This window comes from Ursus americanus, chromosome 1 (assembly GCF_024610735.1).
Source record: "Ursus americanus isolate L20-20 chromosome 1, mUrsAme1.1.p, whole genome shotgun sequence".
NCBI classification, from domain to species: Eukaryota; Metazoa; Chordata; class Mammalia; order Carnivora; family Ursidae; genus Ursus; species Ursus americanus.
The window spans coordinates 12,445,001-12,462,940 of NC_142127.1; the positions used below are offsets into that span (position 1 = coordinate 12,445,001).

The 17,940-nt window shown below is 37.6% G+C and overlaps 1 long non-coding RNA gene across 1 annotated transcript in view; it reads right to left on the minus strand.

Annotated features, from left to right (window-relative positions):
* The window catches only part of LOC148110714 (uncharacterized), a 17,835-nt gene extending 98 nt beyond the window's left edge, over nt 1–17,737 (minus strand). The window contains exons 1-5 of the long non-coding RNA XR_015725171.1: nt 17,602–17,737; nt 5,424–7,586; nt 4,968–5,096; nt 734–893; nt 1–69 (exon numbers count right to left, since the gene is read on the minus strand). The exon at nt 1–69 is cut by the window's left edge and continues 98 nt beyond it. This is a non-coding gene — a long non-coding RNA (uncharacterized LOC148110714). The remainder of the gene's footprint in view (nt 70–733; nt 894–4,967; nt 5,097–5,423; nt 7,587–17,601) is intronic.
* Between the last annotated feature and the right edge of the window lie 203 nt (nt 17,738–17,940).

The window sequence follows — 17,940 nt, forward strand, 5'->3', positions numbered from 1 at the left end:
TCAAGATGGTCTTCAGTGCTCAGCATCCTCCAGCTTCCTGGCCTGCATCTGGAGACTTAGGTAAGGTCTCTGCAGGAAGAATAGAGATCCTGAGGTTAAGGATCTGGGAGAAATGTTAAAAACCCCAACATATTCCCTAATCTGGCCTTGCAGTAACAAATTCATTTAACTTCTTGTGCTTCTCCTCTCCGAGGCCCAGAGTTAAGAGGTATATATTAAAAAAGTATAAATTCATGTGAAAAGCATAACAACAAAATATAATAATTACTAACTCAACAATCTTTCTATCTTTTCATAAATATTATCAACTACAAACATTGCGGTCTTATAGGGCACTAAACAACTTTGAATACTTAAGAGGAATAACTTTCAACATGCATTCTTGCTTGTCCTGTGAGGTCTTTCTAGAAATTAAGCCCCAGAGGGAAGGTAATTTGCATATTTAAGGTAGAGGAAAAGAATAGGAGAAAATAATGCACTTTTTCTCTTTCTCTTCTTGTAGCAGGTTTTTACTTATTTCTCTCACAGCTCAAATGTCGTTTAAATTAATTAGTATTCAAGTACTTATACAATGCCAAGAACAAATTTTTTTAGTATAATTTGGTTGAATTCTACTTTTTACTTTCACCTTGTTGGGGTTCTTTACACTTTCTCATAGCTTTTCATACTCTTAGAAACAGGCAGAAGAATTTGGCAAGATAGAGGGTGAAGACGGCTTGAGTCTCTTTCTCACCAGTATTTGAATAGGGTAGTGGTATTCACAGAGACAAAATTTCATCTCCAAGAGATTGGTATTCAGGAAGTACACTCACAATCCCCCAAAGTCCTTCCTTTCTGTGGGATACGGCAGGATCTTTCGAATGCAATATTGCAGAGATCATGAAGAAGAATGCCTGTGAAGACAGATTACATTGGAAACGGATCAGTTCTATAACCCTTCATGGTTTTAACAACCAAGGAGTTAATACCAGCGACCTTGTAGTCATAGACAGCAAGTGAAGCTTCAGAAAAAGCAATCAATGCAAGATAAAGCCATCAATGCAAGAAAAAAACCCTACATTTTTGGTATTCTCATCTAAAATAATAACCAGTAGAGAAATGTGGGTCTTTAACTAGAAAGAGAGAAAAGGCACTTCAATATTGTGAAAAATGGGATGTCAAATTTACCTTTTATCAGAGACATCAATATTTGTCCAATTTTTATAACATTGGATTAAATGAACACATAACCACATAATTCCAAAGTTGTGTGTAACTGTGGTTTTATCCAAAATTGCCACATGGTTAGTAGAACATTATAATTTTTAAAAACATTGTAACAAAACTTCTAAATATTGTGAGATGACTGCGTTTCAGTCTGTGAACTCCTTACTTACCATAATATGGGCTTAAAAATCACACACCAAAAAAGCCCCCAAGATATCAGATATATTAAGCACCAAGTTACTTAGATGCAAGTTCTACATGAAATGAGTCAAAAGAGCTTGCCTAGTGAGAATTGGCTGTACATGCAAATGGAAATCACTAATACAGTACACGGGAAGAGAGATGGGAGATCCAACAATCCCAAACATTCATCTTCTCCTGATCCTAAATGGTGCTGAATTCTCAAGAATGGTTTTAGGGTTAAATCACTAACATCTGCTAAAGTGCATATGCTTCAAGGAAAAGGGAACACATTAAATCAAGGCTGGTCACTCATTTGATTTAAATAAGATGATCAGATTTCATCTTTAGGAGAGATCAAATAATGTGTATTTTGTGCGTATTTTGTATGTCAACTTTGGAGGCTGGGATTTCTTTGCTCCTGGTAGGTGAGGAGACTCAGAAAATACATGGGAAAGAATTAGAGAGATTAAAGAAAATGTCATATGAGTTGAAATCCTGGAAGGATGTCCTTAACTCAATTGACCTATATCAGTATGGAAAAACACCACTAGATTTTAGCACACAAGTGGGTTGGGAATGATTGGGTGGTAAATGAATGAAAAATTCTACAGCAGGGATATTCAGAGATTCATTTATACAAGTAATGAAATTTCAAGCAGGATAACTTAGATAAAAAAAAAAAATCACCAATGCATAAGACAGAATGGTAAGAAAGACGGATCCTTTTTGTTAATAACAAGGGAGATGTCAGATTTGTGGATCTTACCACTAGTTTCTGCAGAAATCAGTTAAACAAATTCTTAATACACTTAAAATACTTATAGTTCATATTTAATATAGAAATAGGCTGATTTTTCTGGAGTGTTCTTTTAATATTTTTTGTTCAACTTATTGATTCCTTCCTTGTGCACCTAGTGTGGTCTCTGATACACACATCTCTGTTTCCTTTGGGACCTATATTGAGTGTATCTGGCCACTGGGGTCCCATAGGTGGAGGGCCAGAAAAACTCTTAGGCATATTACTTTCTTTGGCTGTGCACTGGGGCTCATGCCCAGCTGTTGGAGTGCTGCGGGTGTAGGCCGTATCTCGAGTGGTGGCTAGCACCATAGTTTCTAACTCTGTAGGCCAGCTGGGGCCACCACCGGTATGTCAATACCCTGTCAAAATACCAGGAATTTGGGGCACGAGGGTGGCTCAGTCGGTTAAGTGTCTGCCTTTGGCTCCTTCAAGATCCCAGGGTCCTGGGATAGAGCCCCACATCAGGCAACGAGCTCAGTGGGGACCCTACTTCTCCCTCTGACTGCTGCTTCCCCTGCTTGTGCTCTCTCTCTCTCTGTGTCAAATTAATAAATAAAATCTTTAAAAATATACAGGAATTTGCCTTATGCTACCATGTCATTGCAAGCTTACAAAAGCTAAGGTAAAGAGGAATCAATTCAATTTTTTAATTTCTCCTCAGCTCCATGGGGGGCCAAGCTCCTGCATCTCAATAATCCACAGGGTCAAGCACTTTTCAGGATGAGCAATTTCCTGTTTGTTGTCATGGGAAATCCTGATGCTGTCCCCAGGCTCTCCAGAACCTGTAGCTTTGATGTCAGGTCTAAAGTCAGCTTCTACAACTTCGCAAATCTTGTGGGAATCTTTCAATAATGCAGACTCTGATTCATAGATTGAGATGAGACTGGAGAGTCTGCATTTGCCACAAGTTTCCAGGTGAAGACTTTGCTGCTGGCCTACTTGCTACTGAATTGCAAGGGACTAGGGCATCTACTCTGCAAACTCCAGGTACTAAATAGCTATTTAATTCACATGGGTTGGAATTGAAGTGGAGCGAGACCTATGTGTATTCAGACAGCCATCTCCCCAAAGTGCCCCAAATTCCTAACTAGATTTGAAACCAGAATTTAAATCTGAATTAAAATCTAAAAAATACAGGCCATCAGAAAGGATGAATACCCACCATTTGCATGGACATGAATGGAACTGGAGGGGATTATGCTAAGTGAAATAAGTCAAGCAAGGAAAGAAAATTATCATATGGTTTCACTCATATGTGGAACATAAGCAATAGAGCAGAGGACCACAGGGGAAAGGAGGGAAAACGAAATGGGAAGAAATCAGAGAGGGAGACAAACCATGAGAACTCTGAACTCCCAGGAAACAAACTGATGGTTACAGAAGAGAGGGGGGTGGGGAGATGGGGTAACCAGGTGATGGCTATTAAGGAAAGCACGTGCTGTGATGAGCACTGAGTATTATATGCAATCAATGATCATTGAACACTTCATCAAAAACTAATTAATGATGTACTATATGTTGGCTAATTGAACACAATAAAAAAAATCTAAAAAATAAAAGAGTAAAATAAAATCTCTATCACAGTAGGTAAACCAGTTAATCCCACCATTTAAGATAGGGAAAATAATACCCATTTCACAGGTTTGCTGTTAGAATTGTGTAAGAATTTGTATTAAAGTGTTCTGAAAGCAGAAGCACAAGACAAATGTAATGGTATTTTTGTAATCATTATTGAAATGTGAAATTCCATGATTTCTGTGATTGTCTGACTCAGAATTAATCACTCTTACTCTCATAAGGGTCTAAGAATGTCAAGTTTCAAATTCTGTTTGATACAATGGCAATTTCTCCCTGTTTCTGTGCTCAGTGAAAAAGAAGAAAACTTGGTCAATATCTTACTTAGATTAAATCACAACATAATTAAAAGATTACTTTGGATTTACATCTTTACAGAGTAACCAACCCAATTCCTAAAATTTTACCAGTTTTCCATCCTGTTAAGTCAGGGTAATAGCTTTTTGATGTGATTATCTCTCTTTATTCCTAAAGTGAAGAGAACCAATGATCGGTGCCCCCTAATAGTCAGAATCTGACGAATGTGGAGAAAAGCAGAATAATCCTGAGCTCTTGTATCTTTCTGAGTTTCCTAGGAGACTACAGAGTATTTACAGTACAAGTAAACAGGAAAAACACGTAACTCTATGCCTGATTAGGCTTTATCACTCATACTTGTCCCTAAAAGCTAGGGAACAACTTAAGAATATGGTTGGTACAAAGAATTTAGTGAAGCTAGGAATGACTTAAAGACTTCATTAAGCCCAGTTAAGGGGGGCGGGGACAAAAGGCATGGAGTCATTTCAATAAACTTAAGAAAAAAAATAATATGCTTTATTCATTAAGCCAGGTTTGTCCATTTAGAAAGAAGTGAACATGTTTGAGCACCTACTGTGTGCCAACTGCTTTCCATAAGCCATCTAAAGTAATGCTCCCAGCAGCCTTCTGTGGTAGAATTTATAATCTAGGGGCGCCTGGTGGCGCAGTCATTAAGCGTCTGCCTTCGGCTCAGGGCGTGATCCCGGCATTCTGGGATCGAGCCCCACATCAGGCTCCTCCGCTAGGAGCCTGCTTCTTCCTCTCCCACTCCCCCTGCTTGTGTTCCCTCTCTCGCTGGCTGTCTCTCTCTGTCACATAAATAAATAAAATCTTAAAAAAAAAAAAAGAATTTATAATCTACACATTTTCATATGAAAAAATAGGTTTAGGGTTACTAAGACCTTACCTGTGTCTACAAGGTAATACATGGTAGAGCTGGGAATCAGATTTGTCTGACTGTAAAATCCGTCATTTTTCCACTTCACTGCACTGAAAATGCAGCACCCAGCCATGTGTCATCCTGGGTCCAAAGTACCTAATTTGAGGAGTGGTGTTGAAAGAATGGAAGTATTTAATACAATATAATGTATTTTCAAAATCATCCCACACTGAGTGCGTATAGTATCTTCTTAACAACTGAAAAGTGCAAGGGGACAAGAATACCTGTCCATGCATATATTATATAAAGGAAGATGTTGCTATGTAAGGTTTTACATTTGAGAAAACACAACTTGTGATCAATCACTGGGGAAAAACAAGTTGCCCTAATAGATAAGTTCCCGTGAAAATTAGAAAGTCACTCTCTACCTCATGTAGGCAGACACAAACATATAAGCCAAACGGTCCTTATACTGAGCCTCACCTCTGTAAGATTTGGGGATATCCCACAGCAGGGCGCATTTTCTCCCTTAGCAGTTCCTTCAGGGGCTCTTTCCTGGCTGTCTTTATGCTTCATATCCTTCACTGCAGCATGGAAACTGGACTGTCTGTGCAATCGGGTTGGTGGCTTAGTCCGATCCCTGTAACCTTTCTCCTGTTTCTCCCGCCATCCTTTTAGGGCATATCTGAAACTTTGTTAAGTGACTGAAGCTAATCGGAAAAGCATTCCATATTAGAGAGTGATCAAATTTTAGAACAGAAAGGGATGCTAGAGTTCATTAGGACAATTCCCATTTTATATATGGGGAAATTGAACCACAAGGTAAGACAGATCATTACTGGCAGAGTTCACATCAAAACCCAGGTGCTGGACACCAAGACAAGTTTTTTCCAGTATGTTCCAGAGACCTGCTCTATGTCATGGGGAGTTCATGTTTGCCCCTTTCAAGTGATGTAATATAGATTTGGATTTTATCTTAGCGTTCAGGTCCATAAACAGAGTTTATTGGTCACAGCATAATTAATTTGGGATGGTGTGTATGTTACAAATCTTTGGATACAGAAAAATAGCTTATCAGGAGCCCAATCAAATTCTTTTGAGAAAAGGATCTTTTCTTGGCTCATATAACCAAAAAAAGTACAAGGATGGAGTTTCAAGGATGACTAAGTCGAGGGAATCAAAGTTATTAGCTCATTTTCTCTCTCTTTTCTCTCCTGTTGCTCTCTCCTTGTCTCCCTCTCTCCTACCTTCTCACCTCTGCTGCATTCCCATGATGAACTAGCAGTTATATTCTCTTTCATGCTGTTTTAATTGTTTTTAAAATGGCATACATCGCTTTTAAAGCTGAAGGGTTTTGCCATAAACCAGGGAATAAAGCCAGTTGGAATTCTGTGACCCAAGAGACAGGAGAGGTATTTGTATAACACTCCAGCAAAAACGTCCCAGAGGAGGATTCTAATTAGCTTTGCTTGGCTCCAGAGCCCATCTGGGGACGAATCAACACGGCCGGGGAGATGGAATATTATGATCAGCTCAGCTTAGCCTGGGTTACAGCCCACACATATAGGTGGAATCCGGCCATATGTCTGTTTCCAAAGAAGTAGGGATGCAGGTGAGAAAAGGCACCAACACATGATGCCTTTGCTAGCTCTCACATTAGAGCTTGTAGGCTGCTACACTGAAGTGAAGAGCCAGTTCTGTTTAAACCTGGAATATTAGTGATAAAACCTTTATTACTTTTACACTGAATTCCAATTACCAGCCTTCAGTGAGATAATCTTCTGAAATTTATATAGAGCTCAAAATTATGAGAAAATGTAACAAGTCACAGGCTTAGGAGCCAAATGCAGCTTCAAACTGGAGTTGAGCCAGCTACCCACCTGTTTGTAGCTCTTTTGAGTAAGCTATGCAGTATCTCTGATTCTTCAGTTCTTCTTCTACAAAATGGGAATACTGTGTTCACCTTGCCAGTGTGTGAAGTCAGGTAATTCCTAACAGCATGGCAACTCTCATGCTTTGCTTACAATCTTTCCATCTTCTATGTCTTCTAAAGGGACAGAGGATTTTATAGGAGACTGAAGGAAAGTACTTGAGTAGAATATGTAGAAGGATGATTTTACACAACTGAGGAAAAGAGGATCTCAGAAAGAAAATTGAGAATGAGGTAAACTGATAAAGGTGAGGACAAACTAAAATGCTCGTGAACAGTTAAACTGTCAAACAGAGGGAGAAATGCCATAAAACAAGAGGAGAACTCCCATCATTCTCTGAGAGATTAACTGGGTCACTGAAAAGGCACTGCACTTTGGAAGAAGAAAGATAAGTCAACATGGGTTGGAGAAAGGGACCTGTGAAAATTGCAGGTAACAGTGAGTGCCAACTGTCTTTCTGCCTATTTTGTCTTACCTTCTAGTCTTTCAGAGAGGACTATATGAGAATAAGGGCAGACCTTCTAGAGCTCATTTTCAGCAAATTTCAGCTGCACGTGGACTTCATTCTGTGTCCACATCATCAGATCCATGGAGGAGCTCATCCTTGAGGACTGATGAATCATCGGACAAAGTATGTATGCAGGGGCAAATGGATTCCAAAGGCAACCTTGATTGTAGAGAGAAGCCACTGGAAGGCAGCAGTCTTAGGGATGAACTGCAAATAGGAAGAAGGCTAGTTTGCTAAAATGCCTTCAGATCTAGGAAAGGAAGCATGAAGTGAATTGGCTTTCTGTATATATTGTGAGGTAGTATATTTTTTACGAGCCGGACCTCAAACCCATGAGATTTGTACCAAAGCCAGTCCCCTATTCCTTGCCCACCAAGAATCTAGATCTTCCTTGAGCTCTTTCCCTGAAAGTGGAAAACATTATCCAATAATCCCATTCTCAATATTTTTGTGGTCAGTGTGTTTGTTTTGGTTCAGACCTACGCCATTTTACTTACCTTTTTCTCAATGTATTTACCAAATTAATGGTGACACTAAGAATACTTAAATTTTACCCATGACCAAAGCATAGCACTGAGAATTTTATAGGAAAGAAATGGCTCCATGTCATTATGATATGAGAATCTACTTGTTGGTGCTCAGATTATAGAAAATAAAAGAAAAATAGACACAATAAACTAGTGGTGAACTGGCAGTTATATTCTCCCTAATGTTGGCCTAATTTGTGTGTGTTTTTTTTTAAATGGTATGTATTTCCCCTAAAGCTGAAATCTTTGATAGGAAATCCCATGGAGTCAAATGGTTGGCATAGTCTCTAGCTTTGAATTTATACTTCTTAATTTGTCTATCTATATAAATTAATAGTTCTGGCTCTTACACCATACTGATGTCTTTTGCAGGTGGGCTGTTATTAAGCAAGTTTATATTAGTAAAACAAAACCAAACAAAAATATCACAGAAGCAGTCATATCATTTTGGTCAATGATCAGGAGACACTCTTTTTTCCTTGTCAGATTCAAATTTAATTAATACATTTCTTTAAATAAAGCATTAAATGAAAAAGTCAGCAATGTAAAGACATCAGCTGGAAGAGGATTTAAAATATGTCTCTTTATTTCCTAGTCATTAAATCATAACTGAGTATTATTTATATTCAATACCTCTGGAAAGCCTCCACTTTCTTTAAATGCTTCAGCTGTATGAGCAAATTTATCACCCACCCCATTTCTCAGGAACAGAGAAAAAAAGTGGCCTATCACCAGATCTAAGCAGATGACCATTGACTGCATATCCTTTCAGAGAACCAAGATGATTGAAATTTTCCTTTCTTAGGATACTTTCTAAGTCTCTAAGGGAAATGTCACAACACAGTATGCATTCAGAATGTTTTATAATCTCCTGTTACATTAAAAAAAAAAGTTTTCTCCACCTTCTTGTTCTAGGTTACCTGGGGGATGGAAGAACCTGAAATTTGCTGTACCATGCTTTCTTTTTTATTTTTTTATTTTTTTTTATTTTAATGATTTTTTATTATATTATGTTAGTCACCATACAGTACATCCTCGGTTTCCGATGTAACCATGCTTTCTTATTGACTCTTTTCAGGGACTCAGTTACAGTAGAGGACACAATGTCAAACAGGCAGATGGTCAAGGTCTGGCTTACTAAGGCAAGAGTTTTCCATGGTTTCCAGGAAGTACATGTTATTTTAGCTCGTACCCTTCTGAATTTTTGGTTTGTGCTTTTTAAAGAATCTTGACAGTTTTATCAATATTGATTAGGACCTTAAACAATACAGGGCCATCCTCTGTTTTCAGACTTTTCTCTTGGTGCTCTGGTAATAAACACATTGTTTTCCAGGCCTGGTTAATGAACTCTTCTCTAACCACCAATAAATAGGTGGAATTACCATCATTTTACCTTATTTTGATATTTAAACTATAATGTGGTTTTGAGATGCAGCTTATATTCCAGGTATACCATTTAAGGGACTGTAAATATTTAGCAAAAATAGAGAACGGAAAGGTTTGTCGATTTTTGAGGGCAAGTGGACATTGGTGGTTTTGCTCAGTAATGTTCTTCTGGTATGTATCATACCTGCAAAAGAACAGTGGGTGTATGGAAAAACGTGGCAAATATACACATAGGTATTTTCATGTTCATCAGGTTAGCAGAATGAATGAGCAAAGTTAAGGTACTTCTGACCCAATATAAGAAATTCTGTGATTGCAATCTGCCTCAAAATTCTCAGGTGGTGCAATCAGGTGTTCTGTAGAAACTGTATAGGGTCTTCTCTTTGGCCCCAATTATTTTATGAAATCTGTAGCTCCTTATGCAGTACAAAAAACAATTTAGAAGAGAAAGATCTGTAGGCTTGAGGGACAATATTTTCCTATCTGTGACACATTATAAAAATGTAAATTAGATGGCAGATTATTGCTCAGAGATTGCAAGCTCTTTCAAAGGCAATAGAAGTGTGTAACATGCTCATATTTGAGAATGCATGGGAAGCTATTAAAAATTTAATATTTCAGCCTATGAACAGCACACCACATTCAATATATTTAGTGAACATCTTCACAATTAACTACCAGGAAGATGAAATCGTGTCTTTTTATGAAAATGTAGCATGACAACTATGGTCAACTGGACACTTTTTCAATATTTCCCCCCTTGGAGCTCTCAAGAATTACATTGCCTAAAGGAGTTGCCAAAGAAAAGGAGATGACTGTGAGAGAACAGAATTGACTTGAATAGAATCTTGTGGAACTGGTGATACTTCTAAGAGACATGGCATCTTTATTAACTTGCCCATGACTGACTTATTAGAATGCTCCCATAATAATGGCAGATGAGAGTGATCCAACTAGTGTGGGGATAATAAATTACAATAGAGACATTTTCATGATCACCTACGCATGGGCCATTACAATATTTGGTGTCAGGTCTCAAAAGGGTTAATAAGTGGAAATGAAATAGCATCCTGACACTTATCTTGGTTCCTTCTCTCAGCCTCTGGCCCTATAAGCTTTGGGGAGATGGGGAACATAAGAAAAGTATATGAGGATGAGAATGAGTGGTTATTTACACTTATTCAAAAGCAGATCTGGAGCCTATAGAAGAAAACTGAGCCTGGTTGAACAATCAACTTGAAATTTTTCTCTCTCGATACGTTACATACATTACGCCAATCTGGACAGTGCACCTTTGATTTTAATTAAGCTTAAATTTTATTTTGGCTCAGGATGTCATTGCCTGTCTCTTCCAATGTCCTGCCTTTTCCATTTTCCTTTTGACTCCTTTTGATTTCCTATATATTCTTAGGTCTCTACCTGATCTCCTGATTACTTAGTTTCTCAGAGAAGAAAGAGCACAGAATGGGGAAGTAAATCAATAGAGAGAAGGAATTTTATTTTCTGTTATTTATATTTATATTAATGAGCTCCAAGCCAGTGAAAAATTTGGAATAAAGATAGTCATGATTTTTTCTCCCAGATCTGCCCTTCTTCCAGTGCCCTTCTTCTCTCGGTAAATGGCACCATGATTCACCCATTTTCTTGTACAAAAATCTTGGAATCACCCTTGATTTCTCACTTTTCTCTACATCCAATCCATCAGCTAAATCCTGTCAACTCCCAACAACAAAATCTATTTGGAATCCCTCTGTGTCTCACCTCTTTCTCTCCCACCATCTTAGTCCAAGCCACTATTATCACTCACATTAATTATTGCCTCCTAATTGATCCCCCTCCTTCTGCTTCTGCTCTAAACCCCTCTCCTTTAGTCTTCTCACCTTAACTAGCCAGCCAATGGCTTTTCATTATACTTACAATAGAAACTCAAGCCCTAACCATGACCTACAAGTCCACACTTGATCTCACCTTTCACTCATTTCCTAACATTTCATTTCCACTCAGTATACTCTCACCACAGTCTTGTTTGCTCTTTATCAAACATTCCAAGAATCTTCCTGTTTTAGAGTCTTTTCACTTTATTTTCCCTCTGCTTGGAAAGTGCTTTTACAGAAATTTACATGGTTTTCCCACAACCCTGACTTCATTAAGACCATTGTTCAAAAGTCACTTTTTCAGAAGGGTCTTCCCTCCTCACATTATCTAAAGTGGCATTCCCGGGGTGCCTGGATGGTTCAGTGAGTTAAGCATCTGCCTTTGGCTCAGGTCATGATCTCAGGGTCTTGGGATGGAGCCCCACATCAGGCTCTCTGTTCAGCAGTAAGTCTGTTTCTCCTCTCCTTCTGCACCCTCCCCCCACCTGCTCGTTCTCTCCCTTGCTTTCTCTCTCAAATAAATTTAAAAAAAAATTTTAAAAAACAAAGTGGCAATCCTCCTCTTCTCTATACCTTGTTCTGCCTTTTTTTCATAGCATTTATTACTTTTTGACATATATTGATTTATTATCCCTATTCTCCACAAGAATGTATGTGTTACGTGTTTAGTAACTTCTATGTTACATGCAGTGCTATGTCCCCAGCCCCAAGAACAGTGATTCACATAGTATATCTTAAATAAATATTTATTGAATGAATAGCTGAATCTCTGTGACATGTTAGAATTACATATTGGTTCCTTCCTTCCTCACTTTTAGCCTAGGATTTAACTACCATAAAATCAGGTTTTCATTTTATCTAAGTTTCTAGAAAAGATCATCAGAAACCAGATGACTCTTTGCCCTTTTACTTTTACTATTGTGAGTAGGAAAAAATCCTTTTTAAGATTAAAGTGAATTTAAAAAATAACACTAGTCACCTCTCTTACTGAAAATCTAAGACCAAAATGCTTTCATTTATTCCTTTCCTTCTGTTACAGAGGATAGGGAGCTGAGAAAATGACAGATAGGTCACTGATGGAATTACTTAGTACTTCCTGAATGAGGATGTAATTTTTATATCAGGCATCAATAGTCTATGTGGCTCTGGGGATCGAGCTGGATGTTCAGCTTCTATTTCTGGGCTTCTGACAGGTTTGTTGGGTGACCTTTCGATAGTTAATGAGTTACCAGTGTTGACAAGGGTATGGTAAAGATTGATGATATGAATTCAATAAATTGCTCAAAACTCTTTGGAGAAAATTGTATGCCACTTTCTTTCTCATATTTAATGGCTTTATATTATTAAACAACCTAGAAGACAGACATGCACTTCTATCAATGGCAGAATAGTTTCTATCAGACCAATATCCTTACTTTCAACAACTATAAAGGCTTTATAAGATGAATTTTACAAAATACAATTTGAAGATAGAAGAATAGGAATGATCACATCCAGAATTTGAAGGATCCACATCCCAGAATGAAAAGAAAGGCATTTAGGTGAGCCCACCATTATTTACAATGTTTGCATTTGATATATTTGCTGATTTTTAACCTGTGAATGATGATAGAGCTAGAAGCCAACTGGCAGATTAAAAGCTAAAAATATAAGTCGCACTTTTGATAGTCTCATTTCACTAGAGTGAAACATAATTAGAGTCCAAGGCTGACCAAGAATAAGGAGATCTGATTAACATTCCAGACTTCGAATTGCAACTGCTGAAAATCCATACCATGAGAAAGGGCAAACTGAAGTTTTTTTTAAACTCTCAAAAAGAGCAAAACTTTCCTAAAACTATCTAAATTCCTTAGGAAGATCGGTAGGAGAAGGAAGGGAAGAATGAAGGGGGGGGTAAACAGAAGAGGGAATGAACCATGAGAAACTGTGGACTCTGGGAAACAAACTGAGGGCTTCAGTGGGGTGGGGGGTGGGGGACTGGGATAGGCCGGTGATGGGTATTAAGGAAGCACATATTGCATGGTGCACTGGGTGTTATATGCAAATAATGAATCATGGAACATTGTATTAAAAACTGGGGACGTACTGTATAGTGACTAATATAACAAAATAAAAATTATTAAAAAATTAAAATTAAAATTAAAAAAACTATTTAAATTTCTTATGAATTTTGGTTTAACTGTTTCTACTATAATGGCCTGCCAAGCAAAAGTAAATCCTCTCTGAAGGAAGATAATATCATATGGAATCACTGCAAGTTTATATACCCAATTTCTTGAATTCCATGAAAATTACCCAATATGCCAGTAGACAAGACCAGTTGACTAAAATAGAACTCGCAGATGATCCAGATATTAGAATTAAAACAAGGTAAAGACTTCATTTTCTTAACAGTACCTTTTTTTAAAAGATTTTATTTATTTATTTGAGAGAGAGAGAGAGAGAGAGAGAGAGAGAATATGCATGGGCAGGGGGAGGGGCGGAAGAAGACTGAGCAGCAGGCTCCCCACTGAGCAGGGAGCCTGGGTCTGGGCTAGGTCCCAGGACCCTGCGATCATGAGCCCAGCCAAAGGCAGACGCTTAACTCACTGAGCCACCCGGCACCCCAACAGTACCTTTCAAAGAAGGAAATATTCTAAAATTAATGAAGTCTAATTTATTTTTGTATGGGTTGTGCTTTCGGAATACCGTTTTAAGAAATCTTGGCCTAACTCTAGATAACAAAGATTTTCTCCTATGCGCAGAGAAAAGACAATATAAAATCATAATGGAAGGACGAGCTAATAATTGAAATTTGAAAATGCACTTTATTGTATTAGTTAAAATAAGAGTAAAGCCATCACTATCTCTAGATTTTTTTAAAAGGGAGATAAAATTTGACATTCATCATGTTGACAAGCTATTAATAGAAAATAACTTCCTTATTCTCATAAAGTTATACACTAACAAACCTATAACAAATGTTATCCCTAATGATTAATATTCAGAGTCTGCTTTCTGTGATCAAGAAGTATACACAGGGGGCGCCTGGCTGGCTCAGTCATTAAGCGTCTTCCTTCAGCTCAGGGCATGATCCTGGGATTCTGGGATCAAGTCCCACATTGGGCTTCCTGCTCTGCTGGGAGCCTGCTTCTTCCTCTCCCACTCCCCCTGCTTGTGTTCCCTCTCTCACTGGCTGTCTCTATCTCTGTCAAATAAATAAATAAAAATCTTTATTAAAAAAAAAATACACACAGAGACCAACTATCATTCCTCCTGTTCAACATTGTTGTCTCAACCAATGCAGTAGACAAGAAAAAGAAATAAAATGTGTAAATTTTAGAGAGGAAGAAATTAAACTATTTTTTTTATTCAACATGACTGGGGGCCTATAAAATCCAAAGGAATCTTTTAAGAAGTACTAGAATTAATAACAAGAGAGTTTGATAAGGTAATTGGACACATATTTATAAAAATATAAAAATATTTATATATATATATATATATCAGAATGAAACAAAGAGGGGGCGCCTGAGTGGCACAGTCATTAAACGTCTGCCTTCGGCTCAGGGCGTGATCCCGGGGTTCTGCGATCAAGTCCCACATCAGGCTCCTCCGCTAGGAGCCTGCTTCTTCCTCTCCCACTCCCCCCGCCTGTGTTCCCTCTCTCGCTGGCTGTCTCTCTCTCTGTCAAATAAATAAATAAAATCTTAAAAAAAAAAAAAAGAATGAAACAAAGAGAAAATAAAAATTAACGTATAACATTTAGTGTTATCTCAAAAATATGAAATACCAAGAATAAAATCTACACTGAAAAATAAAAATAAAAAACAAAAAATAATTTAAAGATTACAGACTTGAAATAATGTAAAAATATACCATATTAACTGACCAGAGGAGACAATATTTTAAAGCTGTTAAGTCTCACCGAATTTATTCTTAGATTTAATGTAATCCTAGTCAATATCTCAGTAGGTTTTTTTGAGGGGGGAGTGCAGCAGTGGGTAATAGCAAGTATTCATGAGAATATGGAGTAACTCCATGGGGCTTTCCTACGTTGCTGGTGGAAGTTTAAATTGGTTCAATCATTCTGGAAAATTATGTGTCAGTATCCACTAAAGCAGAGTATAAACAAACCCTCTCATCGAGTATTTCCTCTCATGTAACAGAAATAGATAAACATGTGCAGCAAAAGTCAGACAATATATTCATAGAAGCACAATTGGTACTAGTCAAAACTGGAAATAACTCAAATGTTAATGTGTAGTAGAATATATAAATAAATTATAGTCTACTCAATGGAATACTATAGAGCAATAAGGAAGTATAGCTTATCGGTAATATAAAAACATGAATCAATGCTCCCATCATGTTGAACTAATGAAGTCTTCCATAAACTTACATACTGTATGATTTTATTTAAACAAAATTAACAGTCAAAACTAACTTATGGAATTAAAAGTCACATAAGAGTGGTAATCTTTGGTGTGGGAACGAGGAGAGTGAGCTAATGATGAGTAGAGGGGATGAGGGAGGATTTGGGGATCTGGTCATCTATTTTTGGTCTCAGTGATGAAGGTTACCTCAATGTGTTTACTTGCAGACATTCATTCAGCTATATACTTATGATCCGCATACTTTTTAAATGTATGTTATACCTTAAATAAAATAGTTACTTTAAAAATACATACATTAAAACAATTACGTAATTCCTATTAATCTAAAAGTATAGTGCCTGGAACACTGTGCAATACGGTCAAGTTTCGATTATTCATGTGAGTATCGTGTGGTTTATCAATCATCTTAGAAAAATAATTCCAGATGGATTTCTCTACATTATTAATGCCATTCTTCTTTGCCTGTGCATTATTTTGCTGTTCGCATTTGAATTTCACAATTAACAAACACAGAAATTGATTTGGAAGGCCTAGCATTTTCAAAAAATACTTAGGTAACATATACCAAAACAAGCATCCATAAATTTCAGATTATTAGCCTCTTGGGTTTTCTGTGCTTTCTTTTTAGGCTTAGCAACAAAATGAGAAGCTGACGATCTCATAGCGTATTGTTTCCTTGAGAAATAACGTTTCTAAAGGCTTAACTCATGCATATATAGCTGATCTACTCCTCGAGGAATACAAACTCAGATGCCTACAGGGACCAGCTGGAAACAGAAATGAGGTAAATGGGCTGGGTAAAGTGGCAGAAAATCACTAAATACAAAATAAATGGAACCAGCAGAAGAATAATGATGAATGACATCTGACACCAGGAATTGATGGGAGTCCTTGTAAAATGGAGAAAAACATGTTCTCTCCAAGGGATGGCACTCGGCTACATGCAGGCACAGAGACACACTGGGTCCGGCTGCTCTGATTTGTGAACAGAAATCTGGAGCCCAGAATTTGGTATATAAGCATCTTGATGTTAAAATATCGATCCTTAGGGGCGCCTGGCTGACTCAGTTGGTAGAGTATGCAACTCTTGATCTCGGGGTCATGAGTTCAAGCCCCACATGTGGCGTAGGGTTTGATTAAAATGTAGAGAGTACATACAAAATACAATAATTAATTCAAAAGTGTGTAAAATACTGTGCCCTAAAACCAAGTCTGATAAATCTGCATGTGAGACCCAGCCTCTCTCCAGCCTCTGCTCCAATAGAGAATAGTTTCCAAATCCCAGTTGCAGAAGTCACAGTTTTTCCGAACAGTAGGTGGCTGTCCTTTATGTTATGGATTCCGAATTGTGTGGGGAAAGGTTTTCCACTTTGCTCTGGTCGCTGGAATCCAGATCTGAATTTATGAGCTGTCTTTATATGGTACACTAAACCTTAACATATACGTTTAGTTTGTTAAACTTACCTCCAGTTTCATGTCATAATCTGTGCTTATTTGGCCTTTAAGTTCTCCACCCACTTGTGTTAATATCGTGCTTATTACATGACATTGCATATTTTAACGTTGCTTTCAATATTTCTGGAATAGGGTCAGTTCCATATACATCAATCAAGGGCATCAAACCATGGTGATATAAAAAAGGCTCCTTTACAAACCAAGGTATTTGAATGGCTCATAAATATATGAAAAGACACTCCATTCACTAATTATCAGGGAAAATCAAATTATATCACAATGTGTTATCACAGAACTATCACAGTAGCAAACCTAGAGGGAAAACAAAGACATGATGAGATAGACAAAGTCTTTATAAAGATACAAGAGGTCTCCTAAGAGTATTGTATCTAACATAGGTTAATACAACAAGATAAAACTGAAAGATGGCTAGCAAAAAGAAAGCCACATAATCCATTTACACATACTTCAGGAAGAGAGTGCCCTGGCCCCGGGGGTGAGAGTAAAACCTTATTATGGGGATGCCATCTAGGTACGACATTTATATGGAGACGTTCACAACAACTCCCAGAAAATAATATTAAAATATTCAAATCAGGTGCACCTGGGTGTCTCAGTCAGTTAAGCGTCTGCCTTCAGCTCAGGTCATGATCCCAGGGTCCTGGGATTGAGCTCCACATAGGGCTCCCTGCTCAGTGGGGAGTCTGCTTCTCTCTCTGCTGCTCCCCCTGCTTGTGCTCTCTCTCTCTAATAAATAAATAAATAAATAAAAATTAAAAAACAAGATTAAAATATTCAAATTAGAGATCTCTGTCTCATTGCAGTAACACAACCAAAACCAAACATCTCCATAAGTATATATCATAGTCCCATACAAAGATCCCAGAGAAGATTTCACTGGACAGAGGATCTATTCTATTGCAATTATACACAGGTCTTTGTT